The sequence below is a fragment of the Pezoporus wallicus genome, unplaced genomic scaffold (assembly GCF_028554395.1).
Source record: "Pezoporus wallicus isolate ANWC-B61680 ecotype Strahan unplaced genomic scaffold, APGP_CSIRO_Pwel_v1 contig_3365, whole genome shotgun sequence".
Classification (NCBI taxonomy): Eukaryota; Metazoa; Chordata; class Aves; order Psittaciformes; family Psittacidae; genus Pezoporus; species Pezoporus wallicus.
In genome coordinates, this window is record NW_026640883.1 from 1,300,466 (window position 1) to 1,313,118 (window position 12,653).

Consider the following 12,653-nt stretch of genomic DNA (forward strand, 5'->3'; position numbering starts at 1 on the left):
TTGTTTACTTCAGGCATCCATGAGGAAAGAGAGTAGAGAAGACAGATTGGTATTTTTTTCTGCAGCTGCATGATGAAAAATAGTTTTAAGCTCTCCTGGAACAGCTCCCTCCATCAGAGCTGGCTGCTGAGACCACAACTGGAGGCAATATGTGTGCCATGGCAATGCCATGAATTCAGGTATTTGCCATTCAGTGTCTCCCATGCTCAGCTCTTTCACACAGCTGAGAAAGACCCAGTCTTCAAGCATCCCCAGCTCTGTGACAGGTGAAGAGGCAGTGCTACAAACCCATTTTCAAAGCATCCTTACCCAAAGACAGTAAAACCAAAGCACATGCTACAACTTACTCTGATTTCTTTTCCCTTTCGTACTATTTGATGCCATGTCTCTGCCACCACGCCAAGTTCCCAGCTCCAGAGGACCACCTTGTTTTAATAGTTTGTGTCTCAACACAGGCAAATGCTTCAGTGGCATGGGGCAAACGGCACCCAGCGCTCATGGATTATGCAACCGGGGTGGAAAGAAAACAACCAAAGGCTTAAAAAAACAGAGAAGCCAGTTGACAGTATTTCAGCCTCCCCTTAATACCATCACTTGGCTTAACATTATACTATTGAAAGGTAAAAAGCAGTACCCCAGGAGTGAACGTTGCAAGCCTTCAGGTCTGTGATGAGTGCAGGCATCCCTTACACATTCTAGGAGGGAAGCTGATCTGGAATGAGCAGGGGTTGTGCAGTAAGGTATGCAATTCTCATGCATTTGTGTGGTTGTTTTTACCTTTGCTGCCAAGACACAGTAACAATTTTATAGCCTTCCTGAAAAGGAAAAAAAAAAAAAAAAAGGAAAAAAAAAGGAAAAAAAAAAATCTCTACAGAGGCTCCAGCTTATGCAAAATGCTGCTGCCAGGATTTTAACTCACATGAGGCAGATGCAGATTCAGAGTGTCACTCCAGTCTTGACGGAGTTACACTGGGCTCCCCTGTTAAAGAAAAAAATCAGACTGATTTTAAAACTGCAACAGCTCTGTGCCATGTGGAGCTGGAGCTCTGTCCTCTGGTAAACTCAGAAGCCGGCCTAGCAGCTATTCCAAATACACTTACGACTGATTTATATAGAAGGCACAGTTGGTAATCGTGCATCCTGCAGGCAAAATTCTGTCCTCATATCCACAAAGCAGTCTTAGGTCATCAGCTCAGTGATAATTAGGAGGAAGAGGCTGTAAGCATGCTGCCCAAGTGACACAAACCCTTTGAGTTTCTCTCAGATGCAGAGCAACTGGTTCAAGAAAGGGTCTCGTGCTCTTCTTGGGCTTTGCCATTATTGTCCATTCCTCAGTCAGTGACAGATTACCCCTTTCAGGGCACTCACTTTCTTTCACGCTACAAAATGCCTGCACATGTCAGTGCAGGAGACTGGGGAGACTGAGTCACGAGGTACTCTGGGAACCTGAGAAGAGAATTTTGCCCTACATCCGAAGGCATTGCCAGTGAGTGGCTCGCACACCAGGTCAGTCTGACGTAGCACATCTAAATTGTTGTGTACTTTAACATGCTTATGCTCTGATGTGCAAAGCACTGCAGGATAAACTGGTACCAAACCCGCACAGAGTGCTGCACTGTACTGCAGTGCACTGATTTGCAAGCACACACAGTAAGATTAGACCTATGCTGCAACTTACAGGTATGCACAGCATAATCAGGAATAACTTTTGATATCCAATTTGCTCTAAATACAAAGCTGAACGAGTTGGAATGATGCTGCAAAAAGGATCCACAGAAGTATTCAGACCTCCTGGAAGGCTTCGCTGAAAATAAATGTTTAAAGCCTGTTTTGTTTCAAAATGAATAGCTAGGGAAGGCTGTAGTGCATGTGATGGCTCTGTTTAAGCTGGAGAAAAGCCCCTCAAGCGCTGCTCGTTCTTTCCTTGCTCTTCCTCCACACACAGAGATTTCATATTCAAGCAGGGCAGCTTCTCATTGAAGATGTAACATGGTTTGTCCCAGGGCTTGTCGACACTTCTTAAAAGCTAGTCATGGATCATAGGAGAGAAGCAGGAGCTAATGTTAAATAAACACCCCTTCCTGTGCTGCTTCAGCCATGTTACTTTTGTGAGATGTATTTGCTGCCTCGAAGTGCGTACCTGCAAGCAAGTTCATTTCCAGGCCACTATGGGCTTGGTGCTGGTAAAAGCCCTGAATTGAGAACAGTGACAACATGCTGACGCAGCTTTGAGGAAGCAGCTCCCCATCACCAGCACCCCAGTTTAGGAAGGGAAAGATGAGCTCAGGAGTTTGCCGCAATAACAACAGAAGCCCGCAGAGTGAGCAACTCCTATGGGGAGAGAGGCAGGGAGAGGACTACTAAATGGTAACCTGAAGTGTCATTCATCCCTAACTCTGTTTTTATCCCATAAGTCACTCAGTCTCTTTAGCCAATGTCCTCTCCTCTGACACCCAAGCCTCTCCTGGAGGATTTTCATACCTTCCATCAGCCAGCTCCTTGCCTGCCTTCCCTCCTAGCTGGAAGCCAAAAGCAGCTCAGGAAAAAATGCTCACAGTGCCCCCATAAGCATCCTTGCATTGGCATGGGACTTCACAGGCGCAGCTGCTTTCTGCAGCTGGTGCATCGCATGCTCTGATCCTTTGGCTACACACCAGCTCGGCTCCTTCCCCCACATATCTGGCCCTGGCCACTCAGTCTCTTGGGAATTGAAACACCTTGGTCTACCCACAAGGTTTTGGTTGGGAGATGAAACTAACCGGCTTTTGACTTTCAGGTGTTCAGATAAGATCAGCATTTCTCAAACGAGAGGTGATGACCTCCTCCAAAGGGTTGCAAAAGCTTTAACAAACATGCAATTTTCAGAAATGTTACCCGCTATCTGGGTTCTCCAGAGGTCACACAAAGACAGATAAACCAAAAGGTGGACAGATAATGCAAGCAGTTTAGCCTTGTCTCTGAAGCACAGGAAATGCAGTCCAGTTACTTTGTGTTAAGTCTTGAAGAAACGAAAGTAAAATAACTAGAAACAGATTGTTTCAGTTTCTACTTATTCCCCAGTGAGTGAGACATGCAAATCAGGCAGTTAGGAATGCACATGGCCAGGTGAGTGGCTAGTATCCAGATTATTATACATCTCAGGCACAACATGTATACTTAAGCTTGTGCAAATACATTTCTGAAATTACAGAAACCTGACTTAAAGAGATGGATCAAAGTGCTGCTCTGAATTGCACCACGCATAAATAATGCAGGTACGTATTAGAAATACATTTATATCAATATTGTGCTGATGAAAAGTGCTTAGTTAAAGCCTTGAGGACTGAGATCCCCTTTTAAAACCCCATCCCCTATAAAATACAAGTACCTATGTATCTTGCCTCAACAATGTCTATCAAAGGAGATCCTAGACTAGTTCCAAAATAGGACAGATCTATCCCCAGAGCTCTTCACTCTGTCAACATCTCCTCTGCACATAGCCCCAGAGCTGGGTATTTTAGTGCCAGCTATCGCCAGGATATCTGTGATGGTCATCCCTCCACAACCAACCACACTCTATTTCACAGAAGCACCAAACACGCATTCCCGGGCACTTCTGATCACCCAACCTCCTACTCCAGCTGAGAATCCAGACAGAAACAGAGTGACCAGTCCTTGATGTGTTTTGGACACTGGACTTCATGAAAAAATAAACCACATTGAAGCAACAGCATCAAACATACTGGTAGGTGTTAGGCAAGCATTTCACATACTGCCATAGTTTGAGGAAAGTTGGTCTCAGGGCCAGAGGTCTGAGGATCCCCAGAAGTAACCACATAGTAAAGAATGCTATCTGATCTCTGTAATCTGACCCTCCTTTAAAGGTATCCCTTATCTTCATAACCCATTACAGAGCAATGCCAGAATTCATATATAATTAGAAAAGAAGAGGATCTATGCTATAGAATACTAACAACTTCAGCTTCTGTGGTACAGGGTCAGGGAAAGTGTTGTTAGGAGCTGTCACTGAAACATAACAAAAGGGAAACAGTAACATTTCAAGCTGTGCTGCCCTCTATGTTAAAATAATTCATTACTTACACAGAAAGGAATCTGAAATGTCATGTTTAAGTTTCACACCTGGGTGTTGCTTCCCTTCAGTTTTGAGAGCAGAGCCACACTGCTCAGCTCTGACAGGAGCCCAGACTCACTCCCTGGCTTGCACAGCCTGGCAGGGTACTGCCATTTTGCACTGGAAATACAGCAGAGGATTTTCTTTTCCATGAGAACTGGAAACCCTGCAGAGGTACCTGTACTGTGGGAGCCTCTGTACTAACACGTTCAGCTGGCTTGGCAATCCCGGGAGCGCAAACCTCCACCCCCCCTTGCCTTGCGTTTCTCTTTCCAAAAACCCATCAAGTGTTACCTCAATTGCCACAGCCTCTGCAGGCATTTCACTTCACAGCATCCTCACTGGACACTCCTGTTTAAAGCCCTGATCCTGTTTGAAGCCCTGATTGCGTACAGCACTGGTTTCAGTTCGTCTCTGCCCACGTAAACACGTGCCTGCTATGTGCCTGCCTGCATGCAGGGCAATGGAGTTGTGCACGTTTGTGCTGTGCTCATCTGGGAGTTCAGTGCTGTAAACAAACTGACGAAGTGGTAAACGTGCCTAATTGTAACCACAAGAAATCCCAAATGAAACCCACGGGACAACTCATATGCTTTCAATTAGGAACGTGGTGAATCACTGACTTGCCATTTGTTTATGGACTCAGCTGAACTGTGACCATATCGTGTTTGTCTACAGTCAAAACAAGTTGAAAAACAGCCAGGAACAGACCCCTGTCTCTTGACTCTTGGGTTTTGATTTTAACCACTAGACCATAAATAAAAATGCTCTGTATTATGCAAAGCAGAACTGTAGTATTTCAGTCTATATTTAAATTGAGTTATCATAGTACCAAACAAATAAAATGGGTAGCAGCAGTATGTTTTGTTTCTTTGAATTCACTCTATTTTTCAATCTGCAATGAGAAGAAACTGCTGCCACATTGATCACAATTTATATTTACCCAAAGACACCCTTTCAAACACAGAAGTGCTCTGTGCAGGAAGACAAACACACCTCAATATTTAATGCACCCTTTCTATTTCACTAGAAATTATGTATTTGTAGCAATCAGCAAACAAGACCTTGACAAAACCTCCAGGTGCATCCCAGTATACTTTCGTATGCTTAACACACACGCTTCTCTGCTGTGCATGAACAGCCAGACCTTGTACTAAGCCTCTTGCAACCACAGATGTTTTTGACACTAAATCTGATAACAGGAAACAAGGCAAGAGTCACTGATCATCAGAGGGTTGAATCTTTTGGTTCTCAGCTTCAGTGGCTCCCCAGCACCCTTTTCTGACAATGCCCAATACAGGGCTCTGAGTGGAAACCAAGCACACACCTACAGAGAAGCACAAAGGCTCTGCAGTCCCCATCTGCAGCAGTGCCCATAAAGCATAAAGCTATGCACCCACTCTGCAGCCTAAGAGTGATGGAAAATTCCTTACCTCTAATGTTCCTGCAAACATCCCCAAGTGCACAGCACAGCTCTCAGCTCTAAAACCTCTAACCTGGAACTGTATCAAGTCCTGTTCTCCCACTCTGCATGCTAAAAGGATCTGTAAAGACAGGGTTTGTTGCTGCTTCAAGGACTGACACAGTATTGTATGGCCAGCTTGGCTCCGAATCACTGGGTCTACACTTCAGGTTGTTTTTAGCGCTGTGTTTCCACTTGTTTTAAAACCAAGTGTTGTCAAGTATCATCAGCTTTAACTCTTCCCAAAGCAGGCTTATTAGTGCTCTCATTGGTAAATTCCAGATATTTTTAGCTTGCTGCTGCTGCACTTTGCTTGCCTCTGATGTGACAAAGATTTGGTCTGTTTGGATGTGCCTCAGAGGCTGGAAAAACAGAGCTTAGTGTTAGAAAAATTTCTTCTGCTGAATAAAAATGCATGGCTTGAGGTAACAACAGCAGCACTGAGGTCACATTTTGCATGTTGAGAAAAGCAATTCAGACAGACACTGCTTTTCAAGGAAACTTCAGTTTGTCTATTTAAATAGTTGGCATGATATTCCTCTGCACTGGAATAATATTTTAAACATGACTACACAGCCACCTGTTTCTTCATGGGAATTTTTTACTGTTTCCCTGACACAAGAAAATCTTTTTTTTGTACTTAAAAAGTGGCCTTCCCAATTTACCTTTCTCAGATACAGCCCACTAGGAGTCACAATCCCATACTGGAAATATCCATGCATTTCCATGGAAACAAACTACTGTGCCAAAACATGGGCTTAGTTCTTCAATGAAGACTTCCGACCCGGGAAGAAATAGTTGCATGGGCTTTGTGTTCAAACATAATTTGCTAACATCTAGAATTAAAAAGAAAATCACTTAAAGGTATAGTAGCCATTTATACACTGTATATCAGGCAATATTGAGCTGTACCAGTGTCCAAACAGATCCAGCTTCTTATTTCTTTCCATATTCACTTAAGAGAGTGAGCCTCAAAAGCTACACATTTGTTTAACAGTGTGCACCGGGGCTTGTATGTAGCAGAGGTGCCCGTGCTGTCAATAAGCCACATACATAAGTTTTAAACATAAGCTTTAAACATAAGTTTTTCTGTAGCATGCTAAAATAAGGCATTCACAAAGCAATAGCACACATGTGATCTCAGACTTAAAGCCTTCCGTACTCTCAGCTTTGGTTCCTCCTACAGAGTAAGCTTTTTGTGTCATCACAAGGGTATTTGCAACTTAATAGTACTTCTGTTGAGGTATTAAGATTACTAGATAAGGGGATCTATTACAGTGAAAAATAGCTCCATATTTCCATCCATCTGGCAAAAACAAGAACTGGCCGTTGGTGTACAAACAGCCTCCTGACCCAGTTTGGTGTTATTCTCATGTTTTTAAGAGCAAGAAAACAGAATATAGCAGCTTTTGAAGCTTTCCTTACACTGTGAACACTTGTTCTTTCATCAGCTTCTATCTGACACTGATTCTTGAAGAATCCACAGACAGCAGACTAGCAGTTTGTCAGTCAGTGATTTACTGGGATGGAGCAAGCAACACATGCTTTCTCCACTCCTCATTCCCAATGCCAACATTTGAGAACCCACTGCTCCAGACCTCGGAAGAGCAGCAACACAAAGAAGGCACGGGCAGCAGCCACTCAGCACCACACTGGTATTTGAAAAAACATCCAGCTCAAAGCATACTAGGAACAATTTAGCTTCCCCATCTGCCTTTAGCTGGGAAACACTAATGGCTAAACCAGCCTCTGAAATCTGCACCTGTTAAACTGGAAATGTGCAAATGTAAAAAAGCAGACAGCGGATGTGCAATAGTCGAGGCTTCATACACACACTGGTTTTTGCTAGAACAATCTGAATGCTACTGTTGTCACATCTACCAAATCCCTTCTCTAGCCACCGTACTATTTCTGTATGACACAAAGAATTATACTGTCCAGAGAACTTCGAAAGAAGCAAAACTGCTATCTCCTCAAAAGGGCCTCAAAACCTGTAGTCCTTAAATCATGATGAAACTAAAGACAAACCCTTAATCTAAGCAGGAGAGCCTCTTTAGAACATTTGTATTGGAGTCCAGCACCAATAAACTAACAAGAACAGTATCTGAACAGAAGAACAAGTAATTCTTTGTAGTACATTACAAGCTCAGCAGCTTTTAAAAGCACTCAGTTCAATCTTTCATGTATAAAACTCCCACGCTTATACTTTGTTTTTCATCTATGCAATCCAGAATTTTTCTATACAAGGTACAAATTCATTAGTCCCATTTCTCAGTTGTGGAAAGCAAGATACAAAACTGATACAATTCTGCTACAGTTAAAATATTAGTTTGATTGAACAACCAGTACTTCATTCAGCTGCCACCTTTCCTCCCAGATCATATGCAGCAACAACCCAACCCTACCTTCTGCTTGAGTGTATCTTTTCCAGACTCAACGGATAAAAAACATTTCAAAAAATAAGATGTGGCTGTGAAAAACTTCCCTCTCCTCCAAACTGCAAGGATGGCTTAGATACCAACACCTACTTGAGGAAGGGGCAAAACCTGTTTACTCATGTTACTAACTAACCTATGATTCTATGATTCTATGTTGTGCTTTGGAGTAAGTTGGGACAGAGTAAAGCTGTCTTACCCATGTCTTTTCCCATGTGATGAGAAGGGAAATGCTTCAGCTGAAAGCATAAGCAATTCTGCAATAAAACCTTTGCGGTGCAGCAAATCTTGGCATTAAGTTGGCAATGTTTCTAGGGCACAAACTATATTCCAATCATATTATGTTGTATTAATCGTATCTGCACTCAATAAACCCAGTATTTTTCAAGCCTCATTTCCCCTTCTTTTTTATTGAAACAGTTTTCAGCAGACAGTGAAAATTTTATTATTGATCTGGAGAATGTGGAAGCAGCAGTGATTTAAGTGCAGGAAATGCATTCCAAATAAAAGCATCCTGCCTACTGATATTACATTTTACCTGCCTTAGAGACAGACACGAAAAAATCTGGAGAAGGAAGGTAGTCACAGATCAATCTTTTCAAGCACAACTGAGATTGTAATTCTTATTAATTCCCTTGTCGCCTGCCAATGGCCTGGTGAGAAACTACAGCCAGTTTGAGAACCCCACTGCTTTAGCCCTGCTCCTGTCTAGGGACATCTATCCATCACCTCATTGTGCCACCTGTCCCATTTAAGAGCTCATAATGCCAAGGCCTCCTGCATTACTTGGACGCAGACCTACTAATTCCAAGTGTAGCTCACACAGAAAAGGAAGCAGCCAAATAAAATGCTCTCTGAAACCAAACTTTCTTTGCTGCATTTCCCATGGGCCTCACCAACTCTTAGTCTCAGGTGAGTGTTGCAGTGAAGACTCTCTACTGACATACCTTTATCCTTCTTCCTGAGGGTTGCAGTAAACACAAACAGATTAAGCTGTGAATCTTCTGGATTACATGCAACATGTTCTTTTACGAAAGCACGGGCAGTTTTGACACAAGTAAAACAGGAAGGCAGCCCAGAATTGTTACTGACTACTGGTCGTTTAGCCAGTTGGGATGAATAAGCAGAGCTGAATCATTTGGTTAATAAAATCAACTACTGTTTAGCAAACAAAAATGCACTACAAAGAGAGACTCAAATCTCTCTGAGTTAAGGATTTAAACAAGAATTAAAAAAATTTCAGTTCTGCCCTGACAGCAAACACGGCCCATCAGCAGCGTTTCCAGACCCGGTAACACCTTCTCTTTACAAAGAGCAAGGGATTCCTGAGGAATCAGCACGGACCTTGCTCTGAGGCTGGCAGGCAGCAAGGACAGCAGCAGAGAAAAAAAGGGCTGCTGGGGTAACGGCTGCATAACATCACAGAAACATGTCTTAACCCCCACTAACAGCAAGGGCTGAAATAGCTGAAGACTTGCTTGCGTCAAGCTCTCCAAGATTTTAAGCAGAGCTACTTAACTATGTACACAAACCGCAGTCAAACCCCGCTATTCCTTCTGCTCCTTTGACTCTCCCCCCAATGACACCTAACTTTTAGAAGAAACATTCTTTTTTTATGTACTAAATGTGTGATTCACTAACACAAGCAAATCAATAGATTTAACAGGAAGGGCACGATCAGCTTCCTACACAACACTGATTTTTGAGCTTCTAGTATTAGTGTATCCAGCATATAAGCCCAGAGAGACTTTCATACATTTAGATCTTACTCACCCCATGAGGATGCAACACCAATGCTTGATGGGAAAACAAGGCATCTAAAACCTGTGAGAGTTATTTCAATTTCCTTTCATTTTATTTTGAGCTCCCAGCAGCCAAATTAATTCTAGCTGTAATCACTGTGGCTACAAATTCAGCAATTTAATGTCCCTAATTTCTCAGAAGGCTAAAAACTCCAGGTTCTTTTCTTTGTTTGCCCATCCCACCCATTAACAGTATTTCTCAACCCTATGCAAGGAAAGAGATAAACACAATGAGAGAATACGGAGGTTATTAACAAAAATTTAATGTTCAACCTGATTTTGATTTGAAAGCAAGCAAAATCACTGTGGCAATGCTGTATCAGAGAGCCTTGAATTTTTTCAATTCTGAGTTAAGTGGTCCTTTAATAAGGCTAAGACCTGCCGCCCTATAAAACAATGCATGAAATCGTATTTTATGTGCAATGTAACATGCTGTCAGTTGGCAAGCTGACATTCTCAGTCATGCTAGCAGTAGAACACACGATCACTGCAGCATGCATGTAGTAGCTGTTACAATATACTTCAAAGTGGAAAAGCTACACCCCTAACAAAATTAGATTATTCTAGACAGAAACCAGTGTTATCATTGTAAGTAGATTAGTGTCCTTAAACTCAAAAGTACAAGAAAAAAACTGTCTCAGGCTTCTAAAGCTCAAAATAAGTTAAGTGATTCTGACTTTTCTGGTACTGAACAACCTTCTAAGCAAGATTTTTGGTGCTACCAGTGGCCACTGACTTGGGAACAAGAAAGAGAGAGTGACAATGTGTTTTACTGACACCACAGCCTCCTCTTCACAAGACAGGTAATTCAAAATAATCATTCTTTTTCTGAGATGCTGAAGTGTGCATGACTGTCAGCTACAGGATGAATGTCAGTTCATTTCTGACAGTTCATTTCATCAGTTTATTTCTATATTAAAGTTCACGATAGAGAGCGGGGAAAAGAGGAGTCATATAATTTTTTGGCAGGGTCAATGGCTCTGACTGCCTTCAATCACTGGATATGAAGACTGTGCTTGGGATATTTCTAAACAACTTTACAGAAAAGTGACTTAGCAATATATAAAAGTACAAGTGCAGAAAACTAGATGAGGAGCTGATGACAGTGGAGATGCTTCTGCTCCTCTTCTTTGGTCTATTTACATGTCTTGAACAGTCTCCAAAAGGCTTCTGCTCAGCATGCACCATCTGGTATGCAGATACCATTTCCAGATGTTAAATTACAGATAAACTAGCTTTTTACATTGTTTTTTCTTTTTTTTTTTTTTTTTAATCTAGACAGTATCATCTCCATGTAAAAGAGTGTGTAAGGGACAACATGCCCAGACAGTAAACATGACAGGGTCTAATGAAAGCACAAGAACACACTGACGTAATACTTCATTTGCCCCACTCTTTGTTGTCATTTCCAATTACTTAGCATTACCATAATCACGTTCTAACACTCCACTCCTTAAAGCTTCTGCAATTAATAGGTATTTTTTTTTGTATGCAACAGTTATATATGGCAAGTAATGGCCAGATAACAAATGCCCACATGGAAAAGAAAGGATGACTCTGAGACGTAAGGCAACAAACAGGGAATTCTCTATGTTAATTTCCCAGTCAAGTATTAAAAAAAAAAAAAAAAAGGAATAGCACTTACCAGGCATAATGATTTTCATACGCAAAAGGCTTTCAAACCTAATTACACTCTTACACCTCCTCGTAAAATGATCTGCAACTATTATCTGTGTTGTACCACGGAAAAAGTCACAGGACAGCAGCTTACCCCAGAGTGGCCCGGATTTCCAGTATTTTGCCTGGATCACAACCCATTTCTTTTTTCATCATACCCTGACACTCAGCTCCCCTGAATGCATTGATTTTGCCTGCTTCACTGCCGCACTGTGATCTTCCAGCCTTGGAAGCCCTGGGTTCCCATGTCCCTGGGTACTATGGCTTGCAACACTTACATTTTTCCTCTCAACAAAACAAGCATTGTTTTGTGGATAACCACACATTTGCTCTCTGTTTACAGGAATGAGCAACTCTTGAGTAAAATGAACAGAGAAGTGAGGATAGTGCTGAAGCTCTTCTGTCAGGATGAAAGTTAGCAACACACTTCATGCTCCATGCCAGCTTCACTAGGATCACCTGAGTCATTGGGAAATGCTGCCAGTTTCAAAAGGCACAGAAGTTGTTTTTCCTTTATGGATGTGAAACCCACAACTTTTTTTTTTTTCAAGCATTTGTTCTTGAACACTTCTTTGCACTCCCTAAATGCACTGTCACTAGGTGAAACAAACACAGACAGCATGTACCTGCAGTCAGGTCCTGCACAGATGAACAACTTCAGGACTTAAAAAGTGGCAGGAACTTGAAACATGTATAAATAAGGCACTGAAAAAACAAAGCTTTTATATATAACTACTGCCTCATAGATAACTGATTAAAAGAACAAAAGCAAGTGATCTAAACTGCAGTTACCTGCCACAGCCTCCTTGCAGCATTGTGTTGAACCACGAGCATACGGAAACCTTCTTGCCTTTTGCATAGCCACCAATCCTGAGTCCTGTGACTCTCACACTGTTCCTAGCCACATCACTCATCTCTCGTTCCTTCTCAGTAGAAACAGCAACTAAATGACCATAGTTGACATACTGCATTAACCCGTTATTAGGTGTCCCTGACACTCTACCTCCCATTTTTCAGTTTATATGCTCAACAGTTCAACTGGAATTATCAAGGGTGCTATGAACTTTTTACCCATAACCTTGTAAGCGGTAATGAGAAAGAAGGCAGGATCGTACACGACACCTTCAGTTACAGCCTGTGTGATCCTACAGCTTAGGAAAGTGTAA

General features: G+C 42.1%; 1 protein-coding gene across 5 annotated transcripts in view; it reads right to left on the bottom strand.

Annotated features, from left to right (window-relative positions):
• The window catches only part of NT5C2 (5'-nucleotidase, cytosolic II), a 65,841-nt gene that overhangs the window by 16,757 nt on the left and 36,431 nt on the right, over positions 1–12,653 (bottom strand). The window lies entirely within an intron of this gene.